We start from the raw sequence: 23,302 nt of genomic DNA, 5'->3' as shown, positions 1-23,302 counted from the left end.
ACTCACTCCCTCGTGGAATCCTCACAGTAAAAGTAAGATATCACTTTCCCTCCATAGTTTCTAGAGGAGGAAAGCAGAGTCCAGAGAAGACATTATTTGCCGAGACTCACATATGAGTGATGAGCACCGCTCGAGTTTGAAAGAAGGCGGATTGTCAGTATTAGAATATATTCATCCTTCGTATAACTGATTCATTCATTTATGATTTATTGAAGAAATACGTGCTCCTGTAGGCACTTCCTGGTTTGTCAGCTCCACTCTATTCCCTTGTTCTGTGAACAGCATTGCCTTATGAGCCAGCAACGCTGCTTCTCGGAGTCTAGCGAGTGCTTCCTTTGATGGGCCTTCAAAAACCCCTCCCTCACCCGCAGTGCCAGCGATGGGTCTGGGACACCAGCGGGAGGGCGGGCCAGGGGAGCCTGGCATGCAGCCGAGGCAGGTGTCAATCAAAGCAGGTCACTCTGAATCTCTCCCTGGGAGTTTTTTAAGTGGAGCTGAGACAGTGCAGTCTATCTCTTCCTGGCAGTGGAAGTGTGAGCTGGGAGCTGCGGCAGTCCTGGTCCCAGCTCTGCGGAAGAAGCTCCACCGGAGACCCCAGCCAGGTCCCCCTGCGTGGTCAGTCAGACCTCCCTTATTCCTATTTCAGATAATTCAGTGGAGCCGAATTCCTCACCCCTGGAATGAGCTATTTCATTTACCAGTTTCCCAAGTCTGTTCAGGATGGATGAAGGCAGCAGTGAGAAGGAAAGCTGTACCACACCAGGGGAAGTGCTGCTCAAAGCACCAAGTGCTGCAGTGACCAGCACAGTGACAGGCACCAGACCGGACTCCTAAAGGGGAACACAATTCCCCAAGGTTTATTATTAGCAAATAGCAGATCTGAGATGTGACCCCAGGGAATATGGTCCCAAGTCCCTGCTCTGCCCAGACACTGCCCAGTGCCCCTCCCTCTGCCATGCGTGCTTTTGGAAAACTTAGGTCCTCTCTCTGCGAGGATGGCTTGTATTTGGTATCCGGATTCTCAGGAAAGTTGCCTCATTGATCGATGTCACGTGTTTGTTTTTACTGTGCCTCTCTCAGCATCGCTGATTCCAATCCCACCAGAGGTCTGTTTGAAATATCTGCACCAAAATACCCATCTGCTACAAAAGCCCTCCCATTGTTTCATAGCTCTGATAAATAATATTTATAGACTCTTTACTTGCTTCTATTTGCATGAGCAGGCAGTATAATGGTGTGGAAAGAAAGTGAGGCAATTCTCAGGAGCTGTAGACTCTCCCCCAGCTCTCTCATTAATCAGGCGTCAGACGCCGTTTTATTCCACTGGACTTGAGCATCCAAAGAGGAGCGATGTGGCTGCAACTACAGACTCTCATACTAAGTGAAGTAAGTCAGACAGAGAAAGACAAATACCACATGATATCACTTATATGTGGAACATAAAATACGGCACAAATGGTCCTGTCTACAGAACAGAAACAGATTCACAGACATGGAGAACAGACTTGGGGTTGCCAAGGGGGACGGGGAGGGGGTGGGATGGACAGGGAGTCTGTGGTTAGTAGATGCAAACTATTGCATTTAGAATGGATAAGCAATGAGGTCCTACTGTACAGCACAGGGAACTGTATCCAGTCTCTTGGAAGCAGAACATGATGGAAGACAGTATGAGGAAAAGCCATATATGTATATATACACGACTGTGTCACTATGCTGTACAGCAGAAATTGACACAACACTGAAAATCAATTACACTCTAATAAATTTTTTTTTTTTAAAAAAAGAGGCGGCATCAGAGTTCCTACTATGGCACAATGGGATTGGCGGCATCTCTGGAATGTCAGGTTGCAGGTTCCCTCCCTGGTTGGCACAGTGGGTTAAGGATCTGACATTGCTGCAGCTGCAGCATAGGTCACAACTGAGGCTTGCATCTGATTCCTGGCCAGGGGACTCCATATGTCTCGGGCCAGCCAAAGAAGAGAAAGAAAGAAAGAAAGAAAGAAAGAAAGAAAGAAAGAAAGAAAGAAAGAAAGAAAGAAAGAAAGAAAGAAAGAAAGAAAGGAAGGAAGGAAGGAAGGAAGAAAAGAAGGAAGGAAGGAAGAAAAGAAGGAAGGAAGGAAGGAGAAAAAAAAGAGGAGTCATCAACCATTACTTAATTCACTCCATCAGTCATTCAACAAGTGTTCATTAGCACCTACGAAATGCCAGGCAGGGTTTTGGGGTGGCGCTCACTTATTTACCTTATCAATTCTCTAGAGTATTCAACACAAGTTTGCTGAGTAAATGGATCAACTAAAACAGCACTCCTGAAAAAAGTTAAATAAAATAATTTTGCACAAGATAATTTTATGAATTTTTCAATATGTTTTATCATAAAAGTAATTACATTATCAAAAAAGAGCAAACATTAAAAATCCGCTATCCCATGATTGTAGTAGATCCAGAGTTCTTAGCAATGCAAAACATTTATTTTGTTTATTTTTCCGTGCCTGCAGCATATGAATGTTCCAGGACCAGGAATCCAACCTGAGCCACAGCAGTGACTCAAGCCACAGCAGTGACCCAATCCACAGCAGTGACAAAACCGGATTTTTTTTTTTTTTTTTTGCCTTTTTGCCTTTTCTAGGGCCACTCCCGCGGCATATGGAGGTTCCCAGACTAGGGGTTGCATCAGAGCTGCAGTCACCGGCCTACGCCAGAGCCACAGCAACGCAAGATCCGAGCTGCGTCTGCAACCTATGCCACAGCTCACGGCAACGCCAGATCGTTAACTCATTGAGCAAGGCCAGGGATCAAACCTGCAACCTCATGGTTCCTAGTCAGATTCGTTAACCACTGCGCTATGACGGGAACTCCAAACACCGGATTTTTAACCTGCTGTACTGCAAAGGGACCACCCACAGCAACTATTTTATTATTATTATTATTATTATTATTATTATTATTATTATTATTATTGTCTTTTCGCCTTTTTCTAGGGCCACTCCGGCAGCATATGGAGGTTCCCAGGCTAGGGGTCAAATCGGAGCTGTAGCCACTGGCCTACACCAGAGCCACAGCAACACGGGATCCGAGCCGAATCTGCAACCTACACCACAGCAACGCCAGATCCTTAACCCATTGTTCAAGGCCAGGGATCGAACCTGCAACCTCATGGTTCCTAGTCGGGTTCGTTAACCACTGAGCCACGAAAGGAACTCCAGCATCTATCTATTTATCAGTCAAATCTTATCAAAGGAAAGGAATGTGGTGCGTTTGTACCATGTGTTAACATGCAATGCATCATGCGAAGACAGGGAAATAAATGTCTCTGGCATCCATGAGTTAAAATGGCAATGCTACAGCACAACTGCCTGTCACGGGGGGAGAGCAGACAGCCTGTGGGGCAGGAGTGGAGTGAGGAGAAGGGTGGGGACCTTGTCTCCCAGCAGATCAGAAAATGCTGCTCTGGATTACCTGCAGTGCAAACGGAAAGGGAGACCAAGCAGAGCAGATGGGGCTCTAAGTCTGTGCGTGCTCAGCAAGTTAAGGATCCGGCATTGTCACTGCTGTGGTGCAGGTTCAATCCCTGCCTCGGAAACGTCCGCATGCCACAGGTACAGTCCCAAAAAAGATCAGATAATGGAGAAAAGGTTTTGTCTCAGATAATTCCTTTAGCCAACTTTTCTTTTCAAAGGAAAAACCCAGCAATCAACAAAACTACAGACACGCTGCCTTTGGTGTTTCAGCTTCAAAATCAAGTGATGTTCACCTCTCCACTGGCGATGGAGCCACTTCCTAGATGGAAGTGAGCGGTCATGTTCATTTCCGACATCACCGACAGGCCTTGACTAACCCCTGCTCAGATACCACACACCCATTCTGGGCAAGACTGACCTCATTTCACTCGCCTCAACTCTTCTAATTTGTCTCAAAATTTTCTACAACAGGGACACCTTGCTACATGTCTCTAGCCCTTGGCAGAATTATTAATTCACCAATTCTTCCATTTATTATAAAAATCACTAACATTTATGGACTATCTACCATCTGCCGGGCATTGTGCTAAATGCTTTACATATGGTAAATTATTTCACCCTCACAAGAGGGCTGTCAGGTAGATGCTGTTATTACCTTCACTCGATGGTGATGTCATGAAAAAGTTAAGGGTAGTTCCTGAGGTTGGAGTGCTAGGAGGTAGAACGAGGTATGTCTCATCCTGGAGCCCAGACTCTTAAACACTTACTAGTCAACACACATTTCTTGGAATCTACCACTGCAACCCTAACTCCTAGGTGTCATCATTGCGACATTGTCCTTCTCACCCAAACTGGGCATGTGAGAGATGGTAGATCAGTGACCCTGTACAAGGACCCTTTTCTGATCACAATTGCAATTTTAGGGTGAAATTTATTTTGGAATGTTAAATGTTGTTCATGTTGCTTAGAGAGTGATTAAAAATTAAATATGTACCTGCTGTTTGTCTCATTCACCCCAATTCACTGTCTGAGCCCCTCGCTATTCCTTATCTGAGTATTTGAAGCCTCTTCTATCATCTTCATTCTATTCCTCAAAATATCATCTGAGTGATTTGTATAAAACATAAGCCCAGCAATACCACTTTCCATTTAAAAATTTTATTTATAAAAATAAAACCAATTTTAGGACTTCCTGCCGTGGTTCTGTGGTTAGCGAACCTGACTAGCATCCATGAGGGTGATGGCCTCGGTCAGTGGGTTGGCGATCTGGCACTGCTGTGAGCTGTGCTGTAGGTCACAGATGCGGCTCAGATCCCGCATTGCTGTGGCTGTGGCGTAGGCTGTCTGCTATGGTTCCCATTGGACCCCTAGCCTGGGAACCTCCATATGCCACGGGTGTGACCCCCAAAAAAAAGCCAAAAAGAGCAAAAAAAAGAAAAAAAGAAAGGATGAGGGAGAGGTGATAGACCTACAAGATGAGAATTTGTCCAAGTCACATGGCACACAAGCTGCATGCCTTGACTTGTCTGGCTGCAAAGACCGTGAACTTCATTGCTCTGCTGGATGCTGTGTCTCTAGCCAACTGTGCTGTGGGCAGGAATTCACTTGAGGGAATCATTAAGGAGAACACATGGTAAGGGCCTTGCCAGAGGTAAGTTCAGAGAGAGTTAGGAAACAGAAAAAGATGCCTTTCCAACTGCAGATAAATGGTGGGAAGAGAGGAGAACAGGCAAGGTGGAAGCCATCATTCCTAGGTGTGGCTGGCAGCTAAGACCAAGCAAAGCTAGAGTTTGGATGGATACACGGCAAGGGGAAAGGCACTGTCATTGCAGTCAGAGGCTCAGCATCCTCATTAGAGCTGTGATGGCAGTACCCCTGCATGGGTCTCCTAGGGTTGCCATGACAAATTACTACAAACTTTGTGGCATAAAACAATTTTTTAAAAATTCTCTTACAGATCTGGAGTCTAGGAATCCAAAAGTGAGGTTTTAGCAGAGATTTTCTCCCTCCAAAGGTCCTGGAAGCGAATCCTTCCAGGCCACTTCCTAGCTTCTGATAGTTCCTGGCAATCCTTGGTGTTCCCCAGCTTGGAGGCACCTCATTTCAGTCTCTGCCTCCATTTTCAAATGGGCTTCTTTCCTCTGTTTGTATCTCTGAGGGTCCTTCTTCTTATAAGAACACTAGCCATTGAATTGACTAGAATTCTGGAAACACTAGAATCCAGGATGACTTCATCCTAACTCATCACATCTGTAAAGATCCTGTTTCTAAATAAGTTCACATTCTGAAGTTTCTGGCGAACATGAATTTTTCAAGGACGCGCATCAACCTACTAGAGTTCACCATCTGGCCCCCTAAAATTCATATCAATCCCACATGCACCACGCAGCTCCTCCATGCCAACATCACCCAAACTCCTAAGATATTCTAGCATCAATGCTAAATCTGAAATCTCATCTAAATACCATCAACTCAAAAGGTTCCAAATCTCGTCATCTTAATCATTTAAATAAGGTATATAAATGAGACTCTGGCACCCTAATATACCTCTAGCAAGGCACTGTTCGTGGCGTTCTGATTAAATAGTCCCTCAAGTGAATCCCTGCCCACATCAAAGTTGGCTAGAGATGGAACAGCTTGCAGAGTAACCCATCCATGGGCAAAATTCCTCCCCATCTGTAGAGCTGTAAAATAACAAAACAAGTTCTCTGCTTCCAAAATATGATGGTGGGTCAGGCATAGGCTAGAATTCCAAAAGGGAGAGGATAAAGAGTCCCTGATCTAAAACAAATCCAAAACCCAGAGGGGAAAGAATAATTTGATATTGTAGAGAGGAAATCCACAGTATTTTAAAAGAGAGTTTAATAGGCGAAAACACTGGTAGCTGGTATTAAAGGGACTGAGAGAGTTAGAAATGAAAAGAGACTTTGGGGTTGTCAGCTGTTTATGGGCAGGAAGCAGGCTGAGGAACTTTTCTGCTGCAAAATGGGATGTTTCCTCTGCATAAGAAGGCAAAAAACAGGGAGTTCCCATCGTGGTGTAGTGGAAACGAATCTGACTAGGAACCATGAGGCTGAGGGTTCAATCTCTGGCCTCACTCAGTGGGATAAGGATCTGGCATTGCTGTGAGCTGTGGTGTAGGTCACAGACATGGCTCGGATCCCACGTTGCTGTGGCTGTGGTATAGGCTGGCAGCTACAGCTCTGATTCAACCCTTAGCCTGGGAACCTCCATATGCTTCGTGTGCAGCCTTAAAATTGACAAAAAGACCCAAAAAAAAAAAAAAGAAAAAGAAAAAGAAGGCAAGAAACAGAGGAAGGAGCCAATTGCCCAGAAGGCAGCGCTCGGAGCCCAGAGAGCAGAGCCAGGAGTCAAGAATAACAATGTACTAAACATCTACTCAACAAATCTGTAGGAGGGAAACTGGGCCCCAGTCAGGAATATTTCCCTGGCCTCAGAGTATGGAGATAGGATGACGTGGGCCAGCTTGGACTTCAGCATTGCTATGGCCTTGCAGTTGCTGAGATCTTATTACTCCCTGTTTCAGTAGGAATGCTTGTATTTCTTCCTTCCTTCCTTCCTTCCTTTCTCTCTCTCTCTCTCTCTTTCTTTTTAGGGCCACACCAACAGCGTATGAAAGTTCCCTGGCCTAGGGGTCGAATTGGAGCCACAGCCACAGGAACATGTGATCCGAGCTGCGTCTGCGACCAACACCACATGGCAACGCTGGATCCTTTAACCCACTGAGCAAGGCCAGGGATCGAACCCAGGTCCTCATGGGCGCTCTTGGGGTTCCTTGCTGATAGGCCACAACAGGAACTCCAGAATGCTTGTATGTCATCCCTCAGCATGATCATATATTGGGGTGGCCCCACCCTTTGTATTTAACTTAACAGGTACCTGCATCCCAAGAAGGCCCACCAGAGGGCGGGTCTGTTGGAGACGGGGAGCGGGACACCTTTCCTTTCGGGAAGAAGGTGTCTTTCAACCTTATTCCAAAGAAGAGACACCCCGGCCTCATCCAGATCTAATGCGGATGATGAATTAGTGGATTTTAAGCCTGGATTTGATCTAACTGGGACAACAGTTTTGAAAGCCCGGCCATTGAGATAAACTCAAATCGATTGTGGGAAAATGCGAGTATTTTGCAACCATAGGCCAAACTCTGGTAGACTGCAAAAAAATCGAGCCCAAATTCCTTGTGTTTCAATACGCCCTCACTTTGGGGATGTGACCTTGTGTCTTCTCTAGTCAGGAGGTGGGTTCTATTCCATTTAGAATAGATAAGCAATGCGGTCCTACTGCACAGCACAGGGAACTCTATCCAATCTCTTGGGACAGATGGAAGATAGGATGAGAAAAAGAATGTGTATATATATATATATAGGAATGTGTGTATGCATGTATATGACTGGGTCACTATGCTGTACAGTAGAAATTCACACAACACTGTAAATCAACTATAATTTAATTTTAAAAATTTTTCAAAGAAGTGGGTTCTATTTCTTCACGTATTTGAATCTGTTCTGGCCTTGTAATTTGTGAATTGCAGCAGAAAGGCCCTGGCCGGAGTTCCCAGCCTAGGCCTCCATAGTCCTGGCTGCCTCTCTGCTTGCTTCTTTGTTGCCCTGAGGCTGCCATGTGAATACATCTGAGCCATCCTGCTGGAGAGGCAGAGGCCGTGTGGAAGAGGACAGAGATGCCTCAGCCAACAGCCTACACCACCCACCAGAGAGGGACATCAGGCAGTCTTGGACCAAACTGACCCGATTTAGCCACCCGATGATTACAGGCCAGTGACCAATGCCGGGCTAGGCCAGTACACAATATACCAGGTGCACCTAGCCCCAGTTCCTAAACTGATTTGCACAAATTAAATGCCTCTTATAAACTGATACATTTTAGGATGCTTTCTTATATATCATAAAATGCTAAAATATATTTTTGATGCAAGTGGTGTAATTTGAAACACATACTAGGAATGAGTGTTATTTATGGGAATTGAAGTCATTTCTTCTATGATTCTTACATTGCTAAAGTTAGTATCAGTCTCCAGGATTTTTCTGATTCATTTCATATACGGACATGGTCTTAAATCCATAGGTACCTGGATATAAAAACTTCTAAAAATCTTATTTTTATGCTATGAAATGTTTCTGTGTTCCCTCAATTCAAAAGCAAAATTATAGGATGAAATTAGGGTCATTTTGCATATGTTTTATGAGTCGACACCCTACCTGTTTTTATGAGGACGAAAGGTTGCATAGGAACAATATTTTGGCGTATGATGTTATAAAGCACAAAAGAAGCCAGAAGAAATAAGTGGGTAGAGAACAGCTGAGTTCAACCAAGTGTAATAAAGTCGTTCTCAAGATTCCAAATACCCCGAATGGATAGAGAGGGGGACGCTCTCCGTATTTCAAGAGGACAAAGCTGCCTACCTGCCTACTAAGACATATATCATGTTAGGAACCAGATCCCTGAGTTCCTGTCGTGGCGCAGTGGTTAACGAACCCGACTAGGAACCATGAGGTTGCGGGTTCGGTCCCTGCCCTTGCTCAGTGGGTTAACGATCCGGCGTTGCCGTGAGCTGTGGTGTAGGTTGCAGATGCCGCTCAGATCCCGAGTTGGTGTGACTCTGGCGTGGGCCGGTGGCTACAGCTCCGATTAGCCCCCTAGCCTGGGAACCTCCATATGCCACGGGTATGGCCCTAGAAAAGGCCAAAAGACAAAAAAGAAAAAAGAAAAAAAGAAACCAGATCCCAACCTTCCCTCGAAATTTAAAAGCAGATAATATCATTGGTGGACTTTAGCTCAAGGAGAATATGAAAGGAGTAATATCATTGGTGGACTTTAGCTCAAGGAGAATATGAAAGGAGTAATATCATTGGTGGACTTTAGCTCAAGGAGCATATGAAAGGAGTAATATCATTGGTGGACTTTAGCTCAAGGAGAATACGAAAGGAGTTTAATGGACTCGCACACGGCCTAATCCACATAATCCCTGGCATGTGGCAGGTGCACAGAAATGTTTTTAATACCCTGGAAAAAATGATAATATAAACAAACTGGCTATGCAAGCAGAAGCAAGTCACTGAACTTCCGTAGGTATCTGCTTAGTAATTTGTATGATGAAAAATCACAATGGAAAATATTATTATCAACAGAGATAATAACAAAAAAACTGGCCATAAACAATATTGATAATATTTATAGATTACAGATAGCAAAGTTCTCACTGTGGTGCAACAGGATCGGTGGGGTCTCTGTAGTGCCAGGAAAGAGGTTCGATCCCCGGCCTGGGACCGTGGGTTAAAGGGTCTGACATGGCTGAAGCTGTGGCATAGATTGTAACTGTGGCTTGTTTGTATCCCTGGCCCAGGAACTCCATATGCCACGTGGCAGCCAAAAAGAAAGAAAAAAAATATATATATATATGTATATGTATAGATTACAAATAGCGTTCGTATTTGATTACATGTGATTTGGTTACAATTTCGAATCAGTTCTGACTTTCCCAGTCCCAAATGCCAGTGACTTCCATTTTCGGATCCACATGATTCTGGTTAAGTTGACTGTGGCTCCAGGGGCAGAACATGTGACATAGGTTCACCAATCCGTGCCTTTATCCACCATGGGCATATTGATTGATTTAGGGACCAAATTGATGCACTAAGATCTGATCTTGGGATTTGGATTGGGAAGGTAGGTTTCAGCAGCAATCTGGGACTGTGATGGAAGCCAGCTCTCAGACAGTAAATCTCAAGAGCATGTAGTTCCTTAGTCTTTCCCAACGGGGGATCAAAACAGCTCACACACTGAGCACATAGGTTCCGCATCTCACTTTGATGGTTTCAGCTTTACCGTCATGACATGTTCGAATTTGTGATGACTCTCTGGTCTTCCTACAGCCAGTGAGGTGTCATCTGAAACCAGAAGAGTCCCCCATGTTACACACTAACCCTTCACCAGAACCTCCTGGTCAGGTGGTCTGGTGATTCCCTAGAAGATGCCCAAGAAATTACAAAACCTAACTTCTTCATAGTGCAGACAACTTAAGGGGCTCAGTGCAAAGAAACTCCTAACATCCCTTTCAAGGTCATAGGTACCCAAGTCACTGAATCGGGAAACTCCAGTTTTCCTATTTCAAAGATAAAGGCTTTGTTGGCTCAATGCAATTAGGAAAAGTCCAAACTATACCACTGAAAAAGTCATGTGTTATTGGTTTAGAATGACAAGCCAGGAAGTCTGTCTTAGGTATTTCTATATCTTGGACTCCTAGACTATTGTAGTGCCTCAGTAAAGGACAAAGTACTGTTAAATGAATAAATTACTTTAGCACATTGTTTTTTCCTTCTGAACTCAGTTTCCCCTTTGTTTTGTTGTTGTTGTTTGTTTTGGGGTTTTTTTTGCCACCCTGCAGCATATGGAGTTCCCAGGCCAGGGATCAGATCCGAGACACAGTTGAGACCTACACCTGCAGCAGCAGCAATGGCGGATCCAGGGCCAGGTGTTGAACCTGCATCCCAGTGCTCTAGCGATGCTGCCAATCCCGTGGCACCACAGTAAGGACTCCAGTGTCCTCGTCTCTAAAGTAGAGATAATGACTCACAGATACAAATAATGATCAAAGTAGATTCTGTATACAGGATATACTGTGCCTAGTGCTTAGAAAGCAGTCATCGTATAACCCATGTTAGTTCACAGTCTGCAAGTCCATTGTGATTCCATGCCACTCTGTCTTTTTGCACTTCCATCTACGTAGAATTTTCATTTAGAATCTTTTGTTTGGCTTTGAATTGAGGCCATTTAGATTTTCTGTCCGTTTTTCTAGCCTGGTTTGATTCACCCGTATTAATAGCAGTGACCCCTGGCATGTCAAAGAGCGAACATTAATGACAACGTGTTTTAATTATAGAAGCCAAGGTTACAGTTGTTACTCCTGTGGGTAATTTCCATTCCTAAGTTCATTAAGCTCTTAAAAGTGGAAAGGTCAATAGTGATTTATTCCAGTGACAGGGAACTCAATAGCAATCCTGTATAAACAATCCTTCTGTCTTGACATATGGCGAGACTAATAGCTAATAAGCTAGCTTCATAAGGCATGAGCTGCCTACTTGGATTTTTTTGGAAAGCCCAATGTTATATAGAAAGAGGACATCCCCAAGGCCCTCCACCAGGGTGAAGACGTCTAGAGATGGGGGCAACACGAGGTTAGGGAGCCTGCTGCCTGGACCGATCTATATCCCAGGGTCTAGAACACTGCTGGGTTTGTGTACCAAATGCACGAACACGTGAAGCCCTGGCTTTTGTGACAGTGTTGCCTCATGTTGGCTGAAAATAGAAAAGTAAGAAAGTTGGCACTTAGATCATGTGAGGAAAGGCAGGTGGCAGAACAGGAGAGGGCCACTTCATGAACTCGACCTTAAGAGGGCAGGGATTCTGAAAGACCGGGCATCCAGACAGTGGCTTTGACCGCATCCATCCTTGGTGGAGAAGGATGGATGCTTTCAGAGCCAGGCTGGACTTCGCCCCTCCTTGTTATATGTCATGAGTGGGAGCGACCGTGGGCAAGAGGAGGGGTCTGTGAGCATAATCTCACTTCAATCAGGGAAGCTCCCATTCTCCTATACGAGCTGGGCTGGCAAATACAAGTTACTTGAAGATTTCTCATCTCCAGCAGTCAAGTCCCTCTATCTGAAACATCAACGGAGTAAAAACCATTAATCTGTTGTTGGTCCTAGAAATGTCATTTTGTCTTTCTCCAGAGTCTTTATCTAGTAGCTAAAGACCTTCCTCCTTCCCCTCCCCTCCTTTCCTCCTTCCCTCCCCTTCCACCCCTCCCCTTCCTCCCTCTCCCTCTTCATCCTCCTCCTCATTCTTCTTTTTCTCCCTCTCCTCCCCTTTTCCTCTCTTATTCATTGAGCAAATGTACCTCAAAATTCTACCTTGTGCCAGGCACTGTCCTAAACAAAGAAATACCTTCTTTTCCTATTATTTCAGAAGTTTACACTCTGCTAGGTTAGGAAACCTAAGCAGATAAGGAGATAAATACCATAGAACAGATATAAGGAAAAAAAGAAAACACAAAAGGAGACTCAGGCACAGAACATCACTGTGAGAAGTACTTTCATTTTTTTGGGGGGGGGGGTCTTTTTAGGGCCAAACCTGCGGCACATGGAGGTTTCCAGGCTAGGGGTTGAATTGGAGCTACCGCTGCTGGCCTACATCACAGCCACAGCAACATAAGACATGAGCCAAGGCTATAACCTACAACACAGCACACAGCAAGGCCAGATCCTTAACCCGCTGAGCGAGGCCAGGGATCAAACCTGCATCCTCATGGATGCTAATGAGATTCGTTTCCGCTGAGCCACAATGGGAACTCCGAGAGGTACTTTAAATAGGGTACTCTAAGTTCCGCCAGGGAAGTTCCCTGGAGGCTCAGTGAGTAAGGGATCCAGCATGATCATTGCTGTGGCTCTGATTGCTGCCATGATGCATGTTTGATCCCTGGCCTGGGGAACTTCCACATGCCATGGGCATGGCCAAAAAAAAAGAAAAAGAAAAAGAAAAAAAAGGAATCCTCTCTCTGGATGAAGCATGTGAGCTGAGACTTAAAACACTGTAAGGAATGGTCTAATATTAAGAATAAGCCAATGAGGTTTATTATAGAGGGATGGCAGTAATACTTTTTCTAAAATGAGTAAGATAATGATATCAAATTAAACTACAATAACCAGGGCTTCTCTTGGCTCAGTGGGTTAAGGATCTGGCATTGTCATTGTTGTGGCTCCAGTCACTGCTATGGCAAGGGTTCAATCCCTGGTCCAAGAACTTCCACATGCCATGGACACAGCCAATAAAATAAAATAAAGTAAAATAAAAGTTTGGAGGGAAATAAACAAAGCAGGTAATGGAGAAAATGTTGTTTAAGGAATAGATTAGATGCCAATCAAGGAGTAATGTATGGTTTCTTAGGCCAGAGAAAAATCGCTTTTAACAACAAAATCATAAAAAGAAGCCATTGGAGGGTAGAGGAGGCAGAGGATGGCTGCGTATGACTTTTTTTTTTTTTATTTCCCCAATACGTTATTTTTTTTCTACTGTACAGCAAGGTGACCCAGTTACACAATATCCCGAATTTCATTATTTTCTTTGGCAACCGTTTAGATGCAAACAGGCAAAATAAAAAGTGTTCTGTTCTGTGTTTGGAATTTTACTGGGCAGCGATGCCAGAGATTGACGCTAAGGAAGTGACGAGAGCCCATGGGAAACAACAGTTTCAGGTGAACGGCCCGGGGCTCTGGGTTGGGGAGGGAAGGACAAGAGACTAGGAGCAGGGAATGTAAGACAGGATGGGCGCAGACGTCTCTTTACAGGTGCTGTGGGTAAAGGAGGGAGTTGCAAGGACAGACGATTATGTTCCGGAGGGAGACATGGGTTTGAAATTCGGGTAACAGTTATGCTATCCGACAGCAGAATTTAAGGTGTAGTGGGAAGAACGTCATTACGACACGAGTGGAAATGCCAATCATGGGGGTTGCAAGGCAGGCTCACGGAAGTGAGGATACAGGCTGCGTGATACCCACGGATACAACGTGGCAAGCGGACTTGAAGATGTGAGGACTATACAGTATCCTTTGGTGTCTTGCACTTAATAGGGGCTCAAAAAGTAATCATTACAGCAAACTGAGGTCTCTCTAAGATGTATATATTTGTCTTTCGCTGACTATTTTCTTCCACTTCTAATAGGCTATTACAGCCAGTGTATTTTGAAAAGAGTTTGAAAATACCCACACAGAATGGAATGGAACACAAATATTATCGTCCATTGCTTACCAACCCAAACTGCAGTAATACATTAACGCATTATTTCCTCACCTCATTACCACTTAATTGAATTAAAGCTAGATTTGTATTTCTGCTGTATAATTAGAAATTACAGGTAAGGGACAAGGAGCATCCTCATTATGGGCCATCTGTTTGTAAAGAAGAAGCAGTAGCAAAATTCCCAGGAATACACACACATAGACGATGCGTGTTGAAAGGACGGCCGTCACTGCCTGGTTACCTATATAGTGGCTCAGGCATTAAAAAGGCACAGAACTAATGGCAGACCTGGGCTAGAACCCTGTTTTGAAATTGCGTTTCTTTCTTTCTAGAACCATTCCTTCTTGTGTGTCAGAACAGAGCTCTGTTTCACTGGGCATGTTCAGTAAATGACGGACGGGTGAGTAATCCAGCTTCAGGAGCAGGTTAATCAGGGGTCAAGGGGAGCGTATGTCTTGACCAGTCTTTCTGGAGGGCAGAGTCACTGAAATGGACAATCAGCCCCTCTGTTCTGCTCTGAGAACTAGTAAGGACCCTCTCCAGTGAAGGTCGAGACTCTCTTCCTTTCCTTAGTTTTCCTCTCTTGACCTTTCCTCTCTGGCCATTACAAGTGGCACCAATGTGTATTCATCATCAAGTAAGCATGTGAACGATGCCCTTATCTTCTTGATTAGCAAGAACGAGTTAGGGGGCTTGTTCAAGGTTACAGTAGAGCCAGAACCCAGCCAAGGGGTATGGTCAGCAGGCCACTCACGTATCAACAACAACAACAAAAAAAAGGCCCGGTGATTTAAAAAACAAAAAACAGAAAACAGAAAGTCAGAATAATTGATGGTGAGCTGTACTGCCCTAGAGGAGAGTAAATAAATTTCCATGTGAGTGTTCATTCATGCCTGCTTTGCATTCTCATTCATTTCATAACTGTTTCTCATCACCCCTCACGTGCCTGGCCTGGCAGGTCTGATGGTGCCGTGTTGATGGAGTCACACCTTAGGCTCAAGTCCCTGCCTGTGACCTGGCGGAAAACACTTCCCATATACAGGTCCCATTCTCCTTGTTGAGAAAGCAAAACCAATGGCCTTGAGCCTCTTAGAATCGCAGTGATGATGACAATAACACAAGCAATCTGTACGTGTGTTGATACAGCAAATATTTGCATGGACACCAGGGCACTCACTGAGCTAGGTAGATGAATCCAGAATGGCTGCTGTCAGTAGAACTACAGAGAATCAAACATAAGCTTCTTGTTCTCAAGGCGTTTAATCTCGTAGAGCCGTTGGGTCGTGCTGCCCACCTTCGAGGAAGAGCATGATAAGGGCCTTCGAGGTGACACAGGCTAATGAACAAGAGGATGGGAGAGAGAGTGGCTTTGGTTAGCAGGGTTCGATAGAGGGCATCAAGACGCATGAGGTCTCAAGAAAGACCTTGGAAGAGGAGTTGAAAGTTCCTTGGCAGAGCTAAACGGGCCAGGCATGGCAGGCAGCAGGAATGAAATCAATCAAGGGGCAGGGACGAGAAAAGGCAGCTGGCAGGGGATTGACAAATTGACAAGGTGGCTTCCAACAGAATATACGTCTAATGAGACTGGTGCCAAGTCTGAAGAGGAAGGTCGGGGACAGAACAGATTCTCAGAGGTAGGCAGAGGGACGGGCCCTGGGCACGGGCACTGTTCACATCCGTTATTTCCACCTCTGCGATGGCAGCTGGCTGGAGGTAAATTGTGTTTGGGGCCTTGCGTCTCGTTTTTATGATTGATTAGTTCAGTCTTTCAGCGGGGTGAGGATAGAGAGTGTTGGATGGCACATACGCGGAGAATTTATGTTGCATGGCGAAACATCATGTCTGTCTATCTCTTCCCAGTAATCTCTGATAATACCCAAATGGGCTTTTTATTTTAAACATCTGGACAGCCTTATGGTGGCTGAGAATTAAGGTGCTGAGTGAAGAAAACAGTAGAGTCATAAAGTCTGTCGGATAAACAAAGCTTTCTTCGGAACATTAACTCCTTTACCGAGAAATCTTCTCTGTTCCTCAAAACACACTTCGTAACTTTACATCTTCATCTCCAGGTACCAATTTCTCTTGCAAATACTCTCATGGCATTTAATGGCGTCATTAAGGTAGGAAACGATGAGGTATTAGCATAAAAAGAACATTGCCGGAAAAGAGATGCAAAAGGCCTCCTCTCCTACAGGCTCTTTCTCCTCCGGCTTTGGCGTTTGCTTTTGTTTTATAACAGCAGAAATTCCCGTTGTGGGTGGTGGTAATTTTAGCTCGATAATAACTCTGTCGGCACTGCCATAAATTGGCAAAAGGTGTGTAACTCAGCGAAGGGGGAGAGACGATGGGGATGGAGAATAATCAAGTAGTTCTATCTGATTTTAATACACAGCATCGTTCCGTAAACAGAGGCTGTGTGTTTCTTTCTGTCTTTGCCGAGATCTCTAGGGTTTCTTTTGGCCCTAACGTGGCACAGAAGTTCCAATGGGATGCACAGCCTTTGACCTGCCCTTTGCGAATGCCCTGCCATCTGCTCAATGCCTTCCTGGTCCTGGAGGTGAAGGCAAATGGCCATCTTCTCACGCACCAAGATTCAGCACACCTGTTTGCTACAGGGTGCATGTACCTGAACCCCACAAAGCAGCGCTGGGAGCTCACTTCTCTGAGTTACCTCCAATGCCACGGACACGTCTCACATGGTTCGTCCTTGCATTTACAAGCCTTGCATTTACAAACCACCAGCATGGCTGGGGGTGGTGGGTGGAGATTCTTGGATTCTGTATCCCTGCTTCCTGGTCTCATGTGCAGTGCTTGGCACAGAGTTAGACATTCGACGTAATTTTATGTGTCTGTTTTCTAGGGATGCTTAACAGGTTATTACACATTTTGCAGCTTAAAAGAAGTCGTCTAATTGCATGGTTTCTGAGGGTCAAGGCTCCACTCAGGACAGTTATGTCCTCTGCTTTGAGCCTCTCAAGCTATTATCTAGGGCTGGCATCTCATCTGAGGTTCCACTGGAGAAGGACCTGAGTCCAGTCTCCTTTGTTGGCAGAACCCATTTCCTTAGAGTTGCAGGACTTAGGACAAAGGAGAACAGGACTCTGGAGAGAGTCAGTTAACAGATGAGTCTTGTATAACAGCTTAAGCACAAGCATGGCGCCTCATCTTTTTTTTTTTTTTTTCTTTTTTTTCTTCCCAGCATGTGCAAGTTCTTGCGCCAGTGTGAACTTGCGTGACAGCAGCCACCAGGGCCACAGCAGTGAGGTCATGGGGGGGTGGTCCCCCCAATGTCTGTCTACCACACAATGTGTTTAGTAAACCTCTCACACAAACCGCTTTGCTTTCCCCAATCATAGCATCATTGAACTTGATGTTGTTGCATACTATGTCTTTTGGGTAGTTGAGGAACTTGTTTCAATACCATCTAGTAGCCCATAAATCCTTACTGTACAGAATTCACGACTGTCCTGTTTAACAGTATAGCCACAGCACCTAGCAAGGGCTCTCACACGTGCTCGGCATTCAACGTTACGTGTCAAATGGAAAAATTCTTTAATTGTGGAGAGAGTAAGTGAAGGATGCAGTCCTTGCAATGAGCCACAGATCGTGTGCTTGACTCTGCTTTATCGAGCAGCTCCCTTCCACATTCTGGAATTGTTGGCTTCGCAATGAATAAAACCTCAACAGTTACATCCCATTCCAGCAACTAATTTTTCTATTTTTTCTGACCTCTTCTTAAAAGCAGCTCTGCATGGACAAGTTCCAAAATAGAGGTTTTTTGTTTTTGTTTTTGTTTTTGCCACTGGTCAGAAAGCCTGGAGTTATTCAAACCTGAAAGAGGCAGAAATAAAAGACAGTGGAAGGTGCACCCAACCTTCTGGCAGATTTCCTTCCAGGTCCTTGAAGTAGCAAAGCTTCTTTCTTCCACCCTCTCCACTCTCCAGCTTGGCTCCCTTTCTGCCTCGCAGGTGTGTACTTCTGGATTTTTCGGGAGCTCTGATTCATTCTCTCCTGTCCTGATTGCCTTTGACCATCTGTTCCCAGACCCTGAATAGCCCTAAAACCCAGTCTCTCTAGTCTCCATATTGACTTGTTTACACCCCCCAGAAATGCCCGTATGTGAACAGCTACCTGCGCCAGGTCTGACTGTAACACCTCTACTGCCATGCTCTCCACGATGCCTGTCATAGCGCGTGCAAGCCCGGTAGCTCCAAACTTGGAAACTCCTCTAAACTGATATCACCTCTATAAAGTTATGTTCTAAGTAATTGGAGGCAAGAAAGATATGCACGAAGCAGGGAAAGTCAGATGGAGCGTTTTTGGTTTTGTTTTTTCATTCGTCAAATAAAATTCATTCCCTCAAATCTCTAAGGGGTTGCAATTCTATATGAGATTTTTGATTTTTTTATTAAAGTATAGTTGATTGGCAGTGTTTTGCCAATTTCTATTGTGCAGCATAGTGACCCAGTCATGCCTGTATATGTATATTTTTTTCTCATACTATCTGCTATCATGTTCTATCCCAAAGGATTAGATATACTTATTGGTATCAGATAAAATATTCTTAAAAACCATAAGGATTAAGAAATGACACATTAAAACCCCAAAAGACAGGCAGAGGATGACATTATCACCACACCTATGTGAGAGATGAAATAACTCAGACTTCTAAAGCTAAGTCTCGTTAAGTGTGTTAGGTAAGTCAGCTATACTCTCATAAAAATTAAAAAAAAAAAAAAAAACTAAAAAATAAGACAAAATATGAAGACTTTCCCAATTAAAAAAAATTAGTGTTAGGCTTACACTCCCCCCCCACCCCCCACCCCCGCCGAGTCACAAGTTTTTTGAGGGCACAGCTTCCGCCTTGTAAGTCTTCACATCCAGCCAGTGTTTAGCATGGTGAAGGTACTCCATAATTGTTTGTTGAATGACTTACTGATTACCAATGATCAGGGCACAATAACCCAGGGGCACATTTTCTAAATTGTTGTTCACAGCATATACTGTGCATATCTCACTTCAGTGGACAGCTAATGTTTTATCTTTCCAGGACCTTCCTTTTTCTTGCAACTGTCCCCACACCGTCAGCCACATGGTTCCCGCAGAGCCTGCTGTCAGTCTGGCGTGACACCAACCTGGGGACTTTTGATGTACCCAGGGATGTATAGGTGACCCAATCAGGTCATCTAGTTTCCTTTACTCCATAATTTTGAAATCAAAACTGAGCCAGATTCATTGCTCGGGTGCCCAGAGTTGTAAAGCGGAAAACTCAGGTATTGGTGACAGCCATGATTACCCACAATTGATTTGAAACTTGGAGGAAGCTGTTCAAAAGAGAGAACAAAGAATTTGCAAAGAGAGGAAAAGAGGAGAAAAGAAGAAACAGGAAGATTTGGATAGATTCAAGTTCCTGATTCCAGCTGATTCCTGAAATCCACCTGCATGTCCATTCTCGGGTCCTAGGCAAACCCTGAACGCTTTGCAAACGAGTCTGTTTTTTTGTTTTTTGTTTTTTGTTTTTTTTTTTTAGCTTCAGTTGTTCATGTTGTGTCTTATGCTAAAAAATAAATCTGAAGAAACTTACTCATTTACCCTCCATGGGTCTTTCGAATCAGGAGGTAACCCTCTCCTTTGTAATATTTTAAATCCAAAATAGAAAGATTATAAGACAAACCTTTCAAGGAAGAGACTCTTACAGGTATTGGGAAAGAAGAAAAGTTTTCCGTATCCCTAAAATTCCAGCAGGCTGCCTACTGCCCGTTCTTGCAGGGCAGGCAGGTGCAGCTGGGTGCATTGCTGGGCCTGCAGCCATCATCCACAGCAGCAGGAACGGTGCATCATCCAATTACATGGTCTATTGTTTCATTATTCACCCTACGTTGGCTGCACCTGCCACAACCCTGCTCGCCTTCATTTTCCACTTGCAAGCTTACCCTCCCTCTGCACACACCGCAATCATCCGCTGTTCTGAATCACCTCTGCATCCCATTAGTCTCAGGAAACAATATGGCTCACTTCAATTATACATTTAGAAAATGTATTCTCTATTCCTACTGCCCATTTGGGCCAATATTTTACTGTGAACCTAGAGAAGTGCAAGTGAATTATAAAAACAGAAATTGCAGGACCCCCAAATTAAAGGGGCTTCTGTCCTCTGCTCTTTGATGCTCAACTCAGTGCAGGTGCCGTCGCACACACCCCTCCCCCCCACACACACACATCACCGACACATCACACACATGTGTGCTCATCCATCACATAGACACAACACACACGCGCCTATGTGCACACCAGGGGAGCCTGGCACCTGTTCAGAGCAGTTAATTAATGTAGCACATTTCTGGAACCCTGTCACTTTTTCTTTTGTTAAATCCATCAAAGAACACTTGCCCAATGCTATGCGGCACAGAGGAGAAATGTAAATTTGGTGTCTGCCTTCAGGGAAATTGCAGGGAGGCAGGTGAAGAAAGCATGCACCAGAGAACCTTTCCCAACAATTAGGGAGAAAGTACAGAACTCAGATTCAGGAGCCCCAGTTCCTATGCCCAGTTGGACCACCGGGAACCAGGCCAACAAGCAGAAATCACATGAGCAATTTTAATAGAAATACTTTTATATATGGGATTTGTTAATAAGTGATAAAAGACTAGAGGAGCAAAGGGCAATCCTGAGGTTACACAGCGGCGGTGAGAACAAGAGTTAGCTGCGCGTCCAGTCTGCAGAAAGAAGTGGGAGTCGCTCGGGCTACTGCTCTGAGCCTTTTAAACGAAGCACCACGCCAGACCTCCTCGGAGTCATGGCTTACCGTAGGCGATGTCCTTGGCCCCATCTCCACAGTCCTCACTGTCATGGGAACCCTCAAGTGCTGATTCCAAAAAGGGGCCTCGGACAAGGAGGGCAAAGAAAAGACAAGAAAATAATAGTATTGCTTCGCCTGCCTCCATGCAATTTCCCTGAAGGCAGACACCAAATTTACATTTCTCCTATGCAACCTGCGAAGAGGAAGTTCTCCCAGAATGTGTGCCAGGATCTGGACCAGAGTCAATGGAAAGGAGAAACCAGGACGTGGGTTCCCAGATACACACGGAGGCTTAGTGGCTGAGGGCACAGGAGGATCCATCGAAATGACCACAACGACAACAGCAAAAACTTAGATAAATGGACAGTGAAGTAGGCCTCTGTACGCCTGGGACAGCGAGCTGATACAGACTTTGGTGCAGATAAACTGACTCTATTGCCCAATGCTTGTATCATTCAGGATCCAGTGAGGAGATAGGAAGCCCACCAAATTCTTAAACAGAGAAAATATGATATAAAGAATCCTTAACTAAACATCTAAAAATTGAAACAAAAGGGGAAAAGCACGAAGGTATCACAGAGGTCAGAACTTCACGAAGCTACTCCCACCACTGGGCTGGAGGCACAGAGAATATTCTGGAATTGATGGATTTAGATGTTAGGAGGGGACTCAGGGGAGCGGAAACCCAGGCCTTCCAGGAGGTGACGCTGCTGAGCAGATGCTGGTATCTATACTCCCAGGAGGCTCTCTACAGAGCCCGGTCCTGGACTTTGAAAGACGTGACGAGGGCAGCTGGTACTCACGTATCCGAAGAGACATGATGAAGTAGGCAGCTGGATCTGTGTGTGCGTTTTGGCATCACATGCTGCTATGGGAAGAAACTGACCCGGCCTTGTTGGACAGGCATTGCCAGGGTTATGTTGCTGGAATGGGAAGCAAAAGCAGGGACAGACAGAAAGCAAACAGGTTCTAGAGGCTTCCTTCCAGCCTCCATCCAGCTGCACGAGGGCAGTGGATGCCTTGGGTCAGGTGGGGACCAGAAATGGAGAGTATCTAGGAGATCAGGGTATCCCAGGGCCATTTGCATGATACGCAGTCCACTACGAGTTAGGGACAGTGAGCCAGGGACAGTTCTGGAAAGAGGGAGGGATGGTCTTGGTGGGGTTGAGAATGGCGATGAGACATCTATGCCTGCAACACAGAAGGTGCCGCCCAATTTCCCGAGCACCTGACGTGTGTCCTCTCTGGAACTGGGTATCTTGAGAGGCAATGCAGTGATTCAGACAAAGGGTGGGCAATTGTATTTTCCCTGGAAAGCATCAGATGGCAAACATTTTAGGCATGAGGTGCTGTGTGGTCTCTGTCACAATTGCTCAACTCCACGGTTGCAGCCTGAAGCAGCAGGTGACGATATAGAAATAAAAGTATGTGGTCACTCTCCCGCAAAACTTTCTTTATCGATACTGATATTTGAATTTTTACATAATTTGTTTGTTTGTTGCCTTAGGGACACACCCATGGCACATGGAAGTTCCTGGGGTAGGAGTCGAATCAGAGCTGCAGCTGAGGCCTATACCACAGCCCCAGCCACAAAAGACCCAAGCCACAGCTTGCTTTGTGGCAACACCAGATCCTTAACCTGAGTGAGGCCAGGGATTGAACCTGCCTCTTCCAGGATACTCTATGTCAGATTCTTAACTCAATGAGCCACAACGGGAACTCCACATAATTTTCATATGTCATAAAGTTCATGTTTTTTTTAATTTTTTTCTCAATCCTTAAAAATGTGAAAACCTCATGGTCTGTGCATAGCAAATAGCCAGTAGGATTTTCCTGTGGGGTGGTTGGTCAGCTCTGGGTTTCAACTCGGGGTCCACCTGCAAAAAACAATAAAAACCCTCAAATAAGGAGACATGTGCAGGGCAATGTCTGGTTAGAGGTAGCAAATGTGAATAAGATTTTGGGAAGACGTCTGAAAGTGCTGTGCAAGGTTGGGAACCTAGGGAGTAAAATACAAGAAACTGTAATAACTTAGAAATCGCTGAGCTAGACACTAAGCGGAAACAATGAGTCCACCACCGGCACCAGTCCGCAGAGCTGGGTCTGCAAAGCAGATGTTCGTGTTTGGGTGGAACTGCGCATCTCTCCCCACAGCCTCCCTGTCTGGCTCTTTTCCATAAATTAGGCAAAACAGCAGGTTGCAAACCATCAT

The sequence above is a fragment of the Sus scrofa genome, chromosome 4 (genome assembly GCF_054392235.1).
Source record: "Sus scrofa isolate SSC_HxYL_T2T_F1_AM1 chromosome 4, Sscrofa_HxYL_maternal_Yorkshire_Landrace_v2.0, whole genome shotgun sequence".
NCBI lineage: Eukaryota > Metazoa > Chordata > Mammalia > Artiodactyla > Suidae > Sus > Sus scrofa.
Note: the sequence above shows the minus strand (reverse complement) of the source record.